Genomic DNA, 14,973 nt, shown 5'->3' on the forward strand with positions numbered 1-14,973 from the left:
AATGGATGTAAAAGATTTGAGCTGGACATAAATGGAGTTAGTGACATAATTTGCCAGATGACAATGACATCTGTCATAAGCATTCAGTAATGCCCATGATAGTGCCATGTCTTAATTATGATGGTCTTTTGACAGCCTTATGATGCAACTGTCAAATAAAGTGCTACATATTTACCCAATTTATTCAACAAATAAGCCACACTGGATTATAAAACACAGGATTCAAAATGAAGGAAAAACATAGCGGTTTATAATCTGAAAATAACGGTAATTATATTGTTGACACTGCGTTTCGGGGTCATCAACATGTTTTGCCCCCTCTGCCCCAAAAGTCAAACTCCGCCTATTAGTAACAGCAGTATGAATAGTAGCAGCACTAATAGTGGAAATAAAAATTTGCATCAGTAATGATGGGCATAGTAATATAAATAGTAAAGTATATAGTATCAACAGTAAATAGTTGTGCATTGTAAAATTAAAAGTGGCAGCAGCATCAGAAGTTGAATGAGTATTTGGAGTACTTGTTGCATTTCATAGTACCGTATTGGCCCAAATATAAGATGGTGTTTTTTGCATTGAAATAAGATTGAAAAAGAGGGGGTCGTTTTAATATTCGCGGTCTAGACATTATACCCATTCACGACGCTAGATGACGCCAGATATCATTGAAGCAATGTTCTGTCATGACAGATCTCAGCTACTCTCCCCATTCACGACGCTAGATGGCGCCAGATATCATTAAAGCGATGTTCTGTCATGACAGATCTCAGCTTCTCTCAAGTTTAACCAGTTTGCATTTTTTTATTGCAATGTTTTTCCTTATTCAGATTTGTATCGAGACTACAGTTACAGTTAGACTTCACTTTGATGGTTAATGCAGTTGTTGCAATTTTGTTGTTTTATCACAATAGATTAATTTATTTACATTTCAAAAACCAGAAGCCATTCATTTACAAATGTGATTGCACTTTAGTTTACATATTTAAATGTTCAGATATTAAGATTTGAATGAGGCAAAATAACATGCTTTTTCTCTCAAATTTGTTATAATAATTTGTTTTAGATGTACTGTAACTATTTTCTGTAGAAAAATTAATTTGGTGTTCATAAAGTCTTTTTTCAAACTTGAGTCTTGAAAAAGAGGGGGTTGTCTTATAATCAGGGCCGTCTGATATTCGGGCCAATACGGTAATAGAAGGTATTGGTTACTATTGACAGCAGTGAAGAGGGATCATCATATTGATAAGGGTACTAGTATATGACACCGGAGACAACTCTCTTTTGCCATGTCTTATTTCTACTTGCTTTGTTAAATAGTACACACGCAGTGCCAAACTGGCACTGTGTGTTATGAACAAACGGGCCTCTGTGGTGATCTCCCAAAGTAGCATGATGAGCTCAAACAGCAGCCACGTGTAAAGCTGTGACAAAGGTGGAATGAAGTCAAGCGCTGCAAGGGGGGAACTCCAGGGCCTGCAGCCAGCGCATCGCACACTCATTTGTGCTTAAATTAATGGCCGGGCGCTAACCTGGCTGCCAATATCTGGAATACACTGCATCACGACAGCCTGATCATTTTTTAAAATCTTCATCATCTTGATATTATGCCTTATATTCTTGAACAACTTGACGAGAACTCTTCCGAAATATGAAGCAAGATATAACAAAGGGGGAAAAAAACATTTCAGAGAAATGGAGTTGTGTAATGGGAAAAAAAATAGTTTATGTACAGTGGGGCAAATAAGTATTTAATCAACCACCAATTGTGCAAGTTCTCCTACTTGAAAAGATTAGAGAGGCCTGTAATTATCAACATGGGTAAACCCCAACCATGAGAGATAGAATGTGGAAAACAAGACAGAAAATAAGATTGTTTGATTTTTAAATCATTTATTTCCAAATTAGAGTGGAAAATAAGTATTCGGTCACCTACATATAAGCAAGATTTCTGGCTGTCCAGGCTCCACTCTTTACCTGTATTAATGGCACCTGTTTTAACTCATTATCGGTATAAAAGACACCTGTCCACCACCTCAGTCAGTCACACTCCAAACTCCACTATGGCCAAGACCAAAGAGCTGTCGAAGGACACCAGAGACAAAATTGTAGACCTGCACCAGGCTGGGAAGACTGAATCTGAATCGATAGGTAAAACGCTTGGTGTAAAGAAATCAATTGTGGGAGCAATTATTAGAAAATGGAAGACACACAAGACCATTGATAATCTCTCTCGATCTGGGACTCCATGCAAGATCTCACCCCGTGGCGTCAAAATGATAACAAGAACGGTGAGCAAAAATCACAGAACCACACGGGGGGACCTAGTAAATGACCTACAGAGAACTGGGACCACAGTAACAAAGGCTGCTATCAGTAACACAATGCGCCGCCAGGGACTCAAATCCTGCACTGCCAGACGTGTCCCCCTGCTGAAGCCAGTACACGTCCAGGCCCGTCTGCGGTTCGCTAGAGAGCAATTGGATGATCCAGAAGAGGAATGGGAGAATGTGTTATGGTCAGATGAAACCAAAATAGAACTTTTTGGTAGAAACACAGGTTCTCGTGATTGGAGGAGAAAGAATACTGAATTGCATCCGAAGAACACCATACCCACTGTGAAGCATGGGGGTGGAAACATCCTGCTTGGGGGCTGTTTTTCTGCAAAGGGACCAGGACGACTGATCTGTGTAAAGGAAAGAAATAATGGGGCCTTGTTTCGATTTTGAGTGAAAGTCTTCCATCAGCAAGGGCATTGAAGATGAGACATGGCTGGGTCTTATAGCATGACAATGATCCCAAACATACAGCCAGGGGAACAAAGGAGTGGCTTCGTAAGAAGCATTTGAAGGTCCTGGAGTGGCCTAGCCAGTCTCCAGATCTCAACCCCATAGAAAACCTGTGGAGGGAGTTGAAAGTCCTTGTTGCCCAACGACAGCCCCAAAACATCACTGCTCTAGAGGATCTGCATGGAGGAATGGGCGAAAATACCAGTAACAGTGTGTGAAAAGCTTGTGAAGAGTTACAGAAAACGTTTGGCCTCCGTTATTGCCAACAAAGGGTACATAACAAAGTATTGAGATGAACTTTTGGTATTGACCAAATACTGATTTTTCACCATTATTTGCAAATAAACTATTTAAAATTCAGACAATGTGATTTTCTGCCCCCCCAACACATTCTGTCTCTCATGGTTGAGGTTTACCCATGTTGACAATTACAGGCCTCTCTAATATTTTCAAGTGGGAGAACTTGTACAATTAGTGGTTGACTAGATACTTATTTGCCCCACTGTATCGTTCAAATTTGAGGGGTTCGGTGAATGAACATGTGAAACTCGTGGGGTTAGGTACCTTTAGCAAGGTTAAGAACTACTCATCTACACTGATCAACACTGCTAGGCTATTGATCTTCCTATCTATTTCACCCCAAACTTGGCCAAACCAGATGAAACTAGTTAAGACCATTGTGTTACACATGTGAAAAGTGCAGAGTCATTGTTTGGTTGTATAACGATAAGAATGGAACAAATATGATGTAAATGATGAACAAACGAGTGGGCGGCAGAGTCTCAGTGCTCTGTATCAACTCTTCTGGGATTAAACATCACTAACTGAGAAAATTCACTCCTCTTGTAGTTGATGTTTATGTAGCAGATTAAACTTTATGGAAAAATCTTATTTAATTTTTTTAAAAACATGATTTCTTTGGGGTTGGGGTGGCGAATTGAAAACAACTTTTAGTTTCAAGAGATTAAAACAAGTTATTTAAGGAATATATTTAGAGATGTCCCGATCGATCGGCATCGATCAGGTCCGATCACATCATTTTCAAAGTATCGGAATCGGCAAAAAAATATCGGACATGCCTTTTTTTTAATATACATATATTTTTTAATTAAATCGTTTTCTAATTGTATTTAACGTTACAGACATAATATGTTACACTCATCCAGCGTCTTTAATTTAGGCTTAAGGTAGGGTTATCAAATTTATCCCGATAATGGCGGTAATGATTTTTTAAAAAAACGTATCACGTTAAAATATTTAACGCAATTAATGCATGCGCTGCACGACCCACTCACACATTGAGAGCTCAATCTGTAGTGACGCCGTTTTACCTATATAGAGAGCTAAAAGGCAGCGTAAAATGAGTAAAGTGAATTTTGGCAGCCTTTGGAGCCTTTTATTAATTGGCTAAAGCCTTACTATCCCTCTCCCTACGATTAGAAATATCATGGGAAGCAATGTGGGGAAGCAAGGTAGTAATTAATCTTTTTCTTAACACCCTATATTATTTCCCAACGCAGAGAAGATATATCAATTGGTAGCACTACGCAGTCATGGTTGCACTTCCCATCATGCATTTGGGCATGGCTACTTGCCTGGCACGGCCAGACTGTTCTCCCTGTATTTTTTCAAACACTGAGAGAAAAGTCTGGGAACCAGCCCATTAACGGCCTCTCGAGCAGGTACAAAATCAATCAACAAATCAGATTAGTTTATTTGCGTGACATGTCTTAACGAGCAACGTCACTCTTGCGCGTCGAAAGTCGTCTCCACAACAACACAGATGGTGAACGGGAGAGCCGAGAATATGTTCCAATCCACGGTAAAATCAGTTTTAAATTACCAAAAACACATCGACACGAGTCATTGACAACAGTCTGTCTCGCGCTAGCCATGTTGAATAAACTCCGCTCCCTTTGTATGTTTACTTCCGTGCGCAAGTCCCCTCGTCCTGCCCTCGTCATTTTACTAACGTCACGTCTGCCCGTCGCTGATTGGTCCACTCCGCTGTCTGTTTGCTGTAGCTTGCTCCGCCCTGGAAATTGTATCCGCTGAATGGTGGCCAGACTCAATAGCTGGAACAGCGGTGAGTCTGGTGTATCAGGAAACATGGCGACAATATCATTTACTGAAAGCTCAACAAAGACACTAGAGGGCAATATTTAGTCACAATATACAAAGTCACATTTATCCTTTAAGAATTACAAGTCTTTCTATCCGTGGATCCCTCTCACAGAAAGAATTTTAATGTAAATGCCATCTTGAGGATTTATTGTCATAATAAACAAATACAGTACTAATGTACTGTATATTGAATGTATATATTCGTCCGAGTTTTATTCATGTTTTTCTTAATGCATTCCCAAAATGTATATGATCGGGAAAAATTATCGGGAATGATTGGAATTGAATCGGGAGCGAAAAAAAAACAAAAAACAATCGGATTGGGAAATACCAGGATCGGCAGATACTCAAACTAAAACGATCGGGAGCAAAAAAACATGATCGGAACAACCTTAAATATATTTTTATATAATCATGAATAATTATATATTCCTTTGCTGTTCTGACAAGACAAGAATGAGACGAAAAACTAGACGAAATTTGACTGAGACTTTGTTGACGAAAACTAGATGAAGACAAACACATTTTGAAATGATTAAAATTTGGCTCTGATTAATACAGTGGTATGAAAACATATCTGAACCTTTTGGAATTTCTCACATTTCTGCATAAAATCAGCATCCAATGTGATCTGATCTTTGTCAACATCACACAGATGTAAAAAAAAAAAAGTGTCTGCTTTAACTAAAATCACCCAAACATTTATTTATAGGTTTTATAATTTAATGAGTATAGCATGCAAACAATGATAGAAGGGGGAAAATACGTTAACCCTCTGCCGAGGGAGACTTAAAGACCAATTGAAATCAATTTTTAACCAAACAATTTCAGTCAGGTGTGTGCCCAATCACTGATCACCGTTTAAAGTTGCCGTGCCCACTATAAAACACACACCTGGTAAGAATTGTCTTGATGACAAGCATTGTCTGATGTGCGTAATGGCTCAGTCAAAAGAGCTGTCTGAAGACCTGCGATCAAGGATTGTTGATTTGTATAAAGCTGGGAAAGGATATAAAACCGACACAAAAAGTCTGGATGTTCATCAATCGACAGTCGGAGAAGTTATCTACAAATGGAGAAAGTTTGGCACTGTTGCTTCTCTCCCAAGGAGTGGCCGTCCACCAAAGATGACACAAAGAGTTCAGCGCAAAATACTCAGAGTGGTAGGAAAGAACCCTAGAGCAGGGTTCACTAAATCCGGACCTCGGAGCCACTTTTCCTGTCGTGTTTTCCATGTTTCCTTCCTCCAACACACCTGAATCAAATAATCAGGATCATTTTCAGGTTTCTGGAGAGGTTGCTGATGACATAATCATTTGATTCAGGTGTGTTAGGGGAGAGAGACGTTGAAAACATGACAGGATTGATGGCATTGAGGTCCAGATTTAGTGAACCCTGCCCTAGAGTGTCTGCTAAAGACTTACAGAAATCACTGGAACAGTCCGATATCTCTGTGCACACAACAGCTATATGCAAAACTATGGCCAAGAATGGTGTTCATGGGAGGACTCCTCTGAAGAAGTTACTGCTTTTTAAAAAAAATAAATAAATAAAATAAAAATAAAAAAAAACATTGTTGCTCATTTAATGTTCGCAAAAAGGCACTTGGACACGCCACAGAAGTTTTGGCAAAATATTTTGTGGATTGTTGAAACTAAAGTTGAATTGTTTGAGAGTAATACACAACGTCATGTGTGGAGGTAAAATGGAACAGATCACCAACATCCTCCATCCACCAACACTTCATCCACACCATGAAGCATGGTGGAGAGAGCATCATTATTTGGGGCTGTTTTGGTGCCTCAGAGCCTGGACAACTTGCAATCAATAATGGAAGAATGAATTCAAAAGTTTATCAGGATGGTTTGCAGGAAAACCTGAGGCTGCCTGTCAGAAAGCTGAAGCTAAAAAGAGGATGGATGCTGCAACAAGACAATGATCCAAAACACAAAAGTAAATCAACTTCAGAATGGTTTCAGAAGAACAAAATACACATTCTGGAGTGCCCAAATCAAAATCCAGACTTTAACCCCATTGAGATGCTATGGCATGAGCTAAATAAAGCGATTCATGCCAGACATCCCAGGAATCTGACTGAGCTACAGCAGTTTTGTAGAGAAGAATGGCCCAAGATTAGTCCTGATTGCTGTGCCAGACTGGTCTGCAGCTACAGGAAGCGTCTGGTTGAAGTTATTGCTGTTTTGTGGGGCACAACATATTAAATGTGATGGTTTACTTCTTTTTGCCCCTTCTGTCATTGTTTGCATACACTCCCCATTAAAAGATGAAAATCTATAAATGTTTGAGTGGTTTTAGTTAAAGCAGACACTTTTTTTCCCATCTGTGTGACTTTGACAAAGATACGCTCACATTTGATGGTGATTTTATGCAGAAATGTGAGAAATTCCAAAAGATTCAGATATGGTTTCACACCACTGTATATATTATCATCCAAAAGACTAAGATTTAAAGGGCTGCCAACAACAACACTGCATAATTTGAATTGTACTTATACGTTATACATCATAAATTGCGTGTTATTATCTTCTGTTCATTTAAGAGAATTAAAAACAAAAACAAAAAAACGGTAAAAAGAGAAAAGTAGAAAATAGTACAAAAAGGAAAATTCTACAGAGGGTAAATGTATTATGAGAATAAAGATGATTTTTTTTTTTCTAAGGAAATGAGTAGTTGTAAGACTGAAAACATGTTTTATGAGTGAACACAATGTAAGTTTCACAAAAAGCAAAATGTAGCATGAATAGAGAATATTGTCTTACAGAAATAAAAAGCGGCGATGAAAATATCATCTCAGGGAAACGACGTAATGGATTTTTAGGAGAAAACAATAGCAATGAAGCTAATTTCCTAACAAAAACAATTAGATATGAAGCTAATATGTTCAACAGAAAGTAAAAACTGGTTTTACAGCTAAGTAATAAAAACAATACACAAAAAATACAAATGGAACAGACTGAGAAGCCCAGAATAAAAATGCATTCTAGTCATAAATATGCAATTAAACACATTTTCATTGGTCGCTGTTCAGCTGAGGGTAACTGAAGAGGGGTCATTACCGAAACACCTCATTCACCACAAACTTTAATGTGGCATAATAATGTGCATCTGATGAGAAAGAACGGCCTGGTATGGAGATAGAGGAGTACCACCATGAAGGTGAGAGATCAGAGCTGCCCACTTTGTTTATGCTGTCAGCAGACACAGCAGGCAGCGACATGCACCATGCACGCCACATTTATAATAATATGTGTTTGTTATTCCTCTGACTGATATCAAAACATGAACCCATAATAAGGCGCTCATTTAACTCATTGGCTATGATTCACGGCAATATTTTCACTGGGAGGGCTGCCAACGAATGATCTCTGCCTACCCTCCCAGTCCAAATGGATTGGACGTCTAACACCGTCAATGGCAATGAAATGTTTACAGCCAGTCTGCCCAGTTTAGAATAATTGGATGTCTATCCTTGGCAATGAGGTAAATACTATGAAAGCAAACTTTAGAGTGTTACTTGGTCATTTTATTTTTTAGTTTTACATTAACTTTTAATTAAATTATATTTAAATTATTTTTTTCTTATTTATAAGTTAAAATACAGATCAAATATAATAATTAGGGCTCGGTTAAAAACAAATGTAATTGGCGACTTTGTAATTGATTAATCTTGATTTCAGATTCAGATTTCTTTTTATTGTCATTGCACACAAAAAAAAAAAAAAAAAAAAAAAAAAAAAAAAAACACAAGTGAGATTTATGGCAAGGAAATGTCATTGCTTGCTTCCGGATGGCCACACAGTTAAAAGAAACGTAAAAATAACAAAAAATATATAAAGTGTAACTGAAATAATGTAAAATAAACAATGCCAATAAAAAAGTACCGTCATTTTCAGACTATAATCCGCTACTTTTTTCCTCGTTTTGAATCCTGCTGCTTATAGTTCAGTGTGGCTTATTTATTGATTTGTTTGGGTTAAAAGGTAAGATAGGACTCCCATAAGACCGTCGGAATTATGACATGACACTATCATGGGCATTAATCAATGCCTGTGACATATGTAATTAAGTGTCATCGGCTAATTATGTCACTAACTCCATTCAGATCCATTCAAAAGTGGGAAAATTTGCCAGATGGAACAAAATGACCTCTATCAGAAGCTTTCATTAATGCTCATGGCAGTGTCATGTCATAAGTATAGTGGTCTTATGCCAGTCTTATGGCGCCAAATGTCAAGTAAAGAAATAGATAATTAGCACAGAACATGAATCTGTAGCGCTGCGATGCATGCTAGGAGGCAAGTTCTGCGACAACAGTGTTGACAGCAGGTGTTAGCAGAGGTTGACTATCTCTCCCAAGGGAGCAGTGATGGCCAAATGAAGCTTCTTGAAGCTCCCTGATGGACATCTACTCCTCTCGATGCCTCAGCAGAGCTCTAAACATTCTCAAGGACAGCTCACATCCAGGTTCCCGGCTGTTTGAACTGCTCCCTTCTGGGAGACGCTATAGGTGTTTAAAAGCTAGAAAAAACAGACTGAGGAAGTTTCTTTGCTCAAGCCATCTCCACCCTGAACAGCCATATGTAACACCACATCACCCAATTTACATGTAATATACAATGTGCAATACTTACTAAGTGCAATATTCAATGCCTCACTGTCAACTTCTGCTACTTCTATTCACATATATTCTATGTGCAATACTTATTGACGTGCAATATTAATGTGCAATATTCAATCTCTCACTGTTAACTTCTGCTACTTCTATTCACATATATTATATGTGCAATTCTTATTTACGTGCAATGTTCAATGCCTTCACTGTCAACTGCTGTTACTTCACTTCAATTATTTTCACTGCCTGAACATAGGACTACCTCGATACTATACTTTTATTTTTGCAAGCCACTTTGAGATTTTTACTGCCAATTGGTTCAAAGCTTCATGGTGGTTCATTTGGACAGCCTTATGATACTGCTGACAAAGAAAGTGTTACCGGTTAATATTCTTTTGGTGTAAATATCCCATAATACAGTGAGGACAGCTGCGGCTTATACGCCAGTGCAGCTAATCTATGAACAAATGTTTTCGTGTCAAATTTGGTGGGTGGCAGCTCAGTCAGGTGCACCTTATACTCCAAAAATTACGATAAGTAATAAATAAATAAATAGATGCAAACGGAACAACCAATAGGGTTACATCATTCGTGCAAGCATACCTTGAGATTTATACTGCACCAAGATATTGCACATATGAAAAAAAGAAGTGTTTACAGGGCTTTCTATGAGGTAGATCAGGTGAGAGTAGGATTATGTACGTGTGGGTCTATATTCATGTGATTGTGTGTGTATGGGTGTTTATGTGTTGGGAAGAATTCATCATTTATCCCATTTTAATCACACAACACTAAGTCATCAAAAACATGTTTGTAAATAAAATAAAAAATATATACATATACTGTATATACGCTGTATATATTAGAGCCATCCCGTTTAGTCAACTTTGTCGACGTAGTCGATGACATAAATGCATCGATGAGCAAAACATCTAGTCGATGGTTAAAGAAGAGAAAAAAAAAAAAATATATATATATATATATATATGCGTGGAAAGTTGAGAATGGCGGACATTCGGGATGCAAACGGGGAAAGCGGCACAAAGCCCAAAAAGCAGACCAGAGTGGCCAAAGCATGGATTTATTTTAAGGAAACAAAGGAGGGTGTCACTGTCGTGTGTTGTCTTTGCAATGCCGAGCTTGTATACCACGGCAGCATGAATGAACACCTGAAGCGCCATCAGTGTCACTCAGTTATAATTTTGGAGGACGACAGGAGACAACACGCTGGCGGATCTAACAACTTTTTTTTCATTGAAGTTGCCCTAATGTGTGTCGTACGATGTAGTATTAGGGGCTAATGTAACTGAATAAGCATCTACGTCCTTTACGTAGCGCGCTGCCGCCTCCGTTAAAATCAACAATATTGAAATCATTGAGTGCTTTATAATCGGTTTTATGAATAAGCAAATCCTTATTATTTTGCTTCAACTGCATCAAATTGTAATCAATAGGGAATTTATACTAATGCTTCGTCGAAGCTTTCAGCTAAGGTACAAGTGTGCCAGGAGCTCACAGCTATATTACCCCTACGTAATAATGACTTTTTTTTTTTTCTCGTAGAAATAGTATGACTTCAATCCTGTAGTCCTTTTTAAAAAGTCATTTATTTGGCCCTAATGCTCTGTCGTAGCGTCTTATCAATGTGCATCATTGAGCTTTTTTCAAAATACTTCACTCCAGTGATAAGTGACATTTATCAATCTACTCTGCTGGAACTCACTATAATGCTGAGAACAATATAGACATACCACCAAAAGAAAAAGTAAGAATTGTTTTGAATCTTGTTTAGGGCTGCAGCTATCGAATATTTTAGTAATCGAGTAATCGACTGAAAATTCTATCGATTAATCGAGTAATCGGATAAAACAAATATATTTCTAGGTGAAGAGCAATTATAAGTATACATGACAAAACAAGACATTATCTAATCTTGAACCATTTTCAGTCAATCAATGTCTTTATTTTCGATGTATATTGTTGAAAACAGCCAACAATTGCATCCCAGATGTAACTAGAATTTTTTAAAAAAAGACTAATTCACTGCTTTCACTCAAAAAACATTTAGATCTTATTAAAAAAAAAAAAAAAAAGTTATATATATATATATATCTTACCTAAAAATGCCGTTACGCTTGATAACACACATCACTTAAAAGTAAGGATTTTTTTCCCACGTGTTTCAATTGAATTTCTATTTGTGTCAAGCCATTTTTAAGTTCTAGTTAAGTTTTAAGTTAGTCTAAACTGTAAGTCCTGATAGGATTTTGAGTTTTTGCAGTGTGCAAAATAAATGTATGATACAGGCTGTATTGGAGCACATTAGGGACCAGTGCTACTTGGTGTTTTATCCAGCAATGACTACTGAGCTAAAATTGATAGTTAGCACTATTGAGTTTTTATTTTACACCCTCATCACTCCACAACGCTATGTTATGTTAAAGCCTGTATGTAAGACATGTTAGCCACGCATCGACAGTGGTCATAATTAATAGAAACCTAGCCCTCCGCAGGGCTAACGTTACGTGAGCTTGTGACAGTAACATTAATCTTATTTATTAGCGCTTAGCGCGCTTTATTAGCGCTTAGCGCTCTACTGCTTTAAGATGGCGGTGGTTTACTAATGCTGCCCAGACGCGGCCGAGTCTGCCATGTTCCATCTAGTTCAACATACATGTGATCTCTATGAGACGCATCAGACGCTACCTGCTACCAACTAGTATCGTACGGGCAAGTATTTAGCAACGTCGGCGTCGTGTGTAGCGGCTGTCTGCTGCAGTAAGTTTTTTTTTTTTTTGCTTCGTCCTCTACGCACTTAACATCAGCGCGTTGTCCCGCATTAAAAGTAGTCCGAGCAAAACGTGATGCTTAGAGCTGTCAAAATAAACGAATACTCGAGGTGAATAAAATTACTCGGATTTAAACTCGAGTTACTCGAGTTGCTCGAGTATTCATTTCAGCTCTAATCTTGTTACTATACTTGCGTATAGGTCGCTCCGGCAGATAGGTCACATCTCTAGTTTGTGGTTAAAAATTATATAGTATAAAATATATAAAATAGGTATTTTATGTCGTACAGGTTGCACCAGAATATGGGAGATTTTTGGGCAAATTTTTGGACCGCTTTTCGACAACATGACTGAAAAAAAAAAAATTAAAAAATTATGATTTATTGACAGTATTTTTTAGGGGTGTCAAACGATTAAAATTTTTAAAGTTAATTACAGCTTAAAAATTAATCATAATTAATTGCAATTAATTGCAATTCAAACCATCTATAAAATATGCCATATTTTTCTTTGAATTATTGTTGGAATGGAAAGATGAGACAAGATGGATATATACATTTAACGTATGGTACATAAGCACTGTATGTGTTTATTATAACAATAAATCAACAAGATGGCATTACCATTATTAACATTCTGTTAAAGCGATCCATGGGTAGAAAGACTTGTAGTTCTTAAACGATAAATGTTAGTATAAGTTATAGAAATGTTATATTAAAACCCCTCTTAATGTTTTCGTTTTAATAAAATTTGTCAAATTTTCAATCAAAAAATAAACTAGTAGCACGCCATTGTTGATGCCAATAATTACTTACACAATGCTCATGGGTGCTGAAGCCTAGAAAAATCAGTCGCACCCAAGCGCCAGCAGTGGGCGACAAAACTCCGAAAAACACAACAGGTACACATTTCACTGTGCTGTCATTTTAATGTTTGAGCGGGGCATGTGCGTTAATTGTGTCAAAATATTTAACGTGATTAATTGAAAAAAATAATTACCGCCCGTTAACGCGATAATTTTGACAGCTCTAGAATTTTTATTTCGTAACAACTTTCATACATAGTAACGGCTAAGTACACGACACAAAAAATGCTAGTGTGGTAAATATATAGTTTATAGTTTGTTTAACTGTTTTAAGTTTCGTAACTGTCTTAGGGTAGGTCTTCCTCATCATCATAGATGGAAGCCCTAACCATTTTTTTGCACTTTGCTAGTGGGCTCTCTTGATGTTGCTTGGCAGCATTGTTTGTTGTGAAAGCCAAGATGGCTGCACAACGTACACAGTTGCAATTTAGGCGGTGATGTTGGTCTTTATTTCTTCCTTGGGTAAGTTTTGTTCGTAAGTACTTTTTGTCTAAAGTACAGTGCGTATTTTTGTTGTTGTATGAGAAGTTCTATTATTTATAGTAGACATTTGTTTTTATTATTATTGACTAATCTGAGCAAAACAATTGGAAGTACCCCATCCGTCATTGCTCAGGTGTGCCGCCCGCAGCACACAGTCAACAGCAGCTAACGTTACCGTTTCCATTGACTGACGCTGGGGTGCTATAGGTGTGCAAACACCCCAGTAATGCGCGCCAACCACTAGAGGTCGATGTATACAAAGCTCTACTCAGATTAGTCAATAGTTAGCGTACGTAGTTAATGCTAAATTGTAAGCTTTTTCAGTTATACGACAGTCTAAATTAGGCAATGGTCAGAGGCGAGGACAGCATATTTGGCGTATAGGTCACGTGCACAAAATTTGCGATCTGTACGGAAGTATAAACGGTCGTAGACTTCATAATTATATTGACAGGACATACTCCCCAGACACTGCGGCACGCCTTTTCACAGTCGGTCTTAGTTCTTCATAAACACATACAGCGACCCAACACCGGATTGAGGTTGAAAAAGAAGGAAAGATGTACCGCATACAAACAGGAAGGATTGTCTCAGGAGTGATTTGTTCGAGGATTCCAGGTAATTATTATATTTTTCAAACCACGCATGCATTTTGAAACGTGAAAAAAATCAATTGGATAAATTAGCCGCTACAGCATTGACGTTATACTTCGCAATGTTTACGTAAAATAAATGGTAACTGCCCGTTTTTTTGCTTTTAACCAAGATTCGAGACCGTTTTACGTCCATATCTACAAAGAATTCAGGGATTTAAGCCTTTTTTCACAAGAATTTCAACGTAAAAAGTTCTTTGTGGTGATAAGGCGGCGCCACAGTGGCTTAAAGATTAGCAGCACATTCAACATATTTACGTAAAAGACATGCTAACTGCCCGGTTATTTGCTTTTAACCAACAATCGAGACTGTTTTACATCCATATCTATATAGAATTCAGGGATTTAAGCATTTATTCACAAGTATGTCAACATAAAAAGCTCTTTGTGGTGATAAGGTGGCGCCACATTGGCTTAAAGGCTAGCAGCACATTTGAAATATTTACGTAAAATAAATGCTAACTGCCCGTTTTTTTGCTTTTAACCAAGAATCGAGACTGTTTTACCCCCATATCTATAAAGAATTCAGGGATTTAAGCATTTATTCACAAGAATTTCAACGTAAAAAGCTCTTTGTGGTGATAAGGCTTCGCCACAGTGGCTTAAAGACTAGCAGCACATTCAACATATTTACGCAAAA

General features: G+C 37.7%; 1 protein-coding gene across 5 annotated transcripts in view; it reads right to left on the minus strand.

The window, feature by feature from the left end:
- ntrk3b (neurotrophic tyrosine kinase, receptor, type 3b) overlaps positions 1–14,973 on the minus strand; it is a 663,222-nt gene that overhangs the window by 250,272 nt on the left and 397,977 nt on the right. The window lies entirely within an intron of this gene.

Source organism: Corythoichthys intestinalis, chromosome 1 (assembly GCF_030265065.1).
Source record: "Corythoichthys intestinalis isolate RoL2023-P3 chromosome 1, ASM3026506v1, whole genome shotgun sequence".
NCBI classification, from domain to species: Eukaryota; Metazoa; Chordata; class Actinopteri; order Syngnathiformes; family Syngnathidae; genus Corythoichthys; species Corythoichthys intestinalis.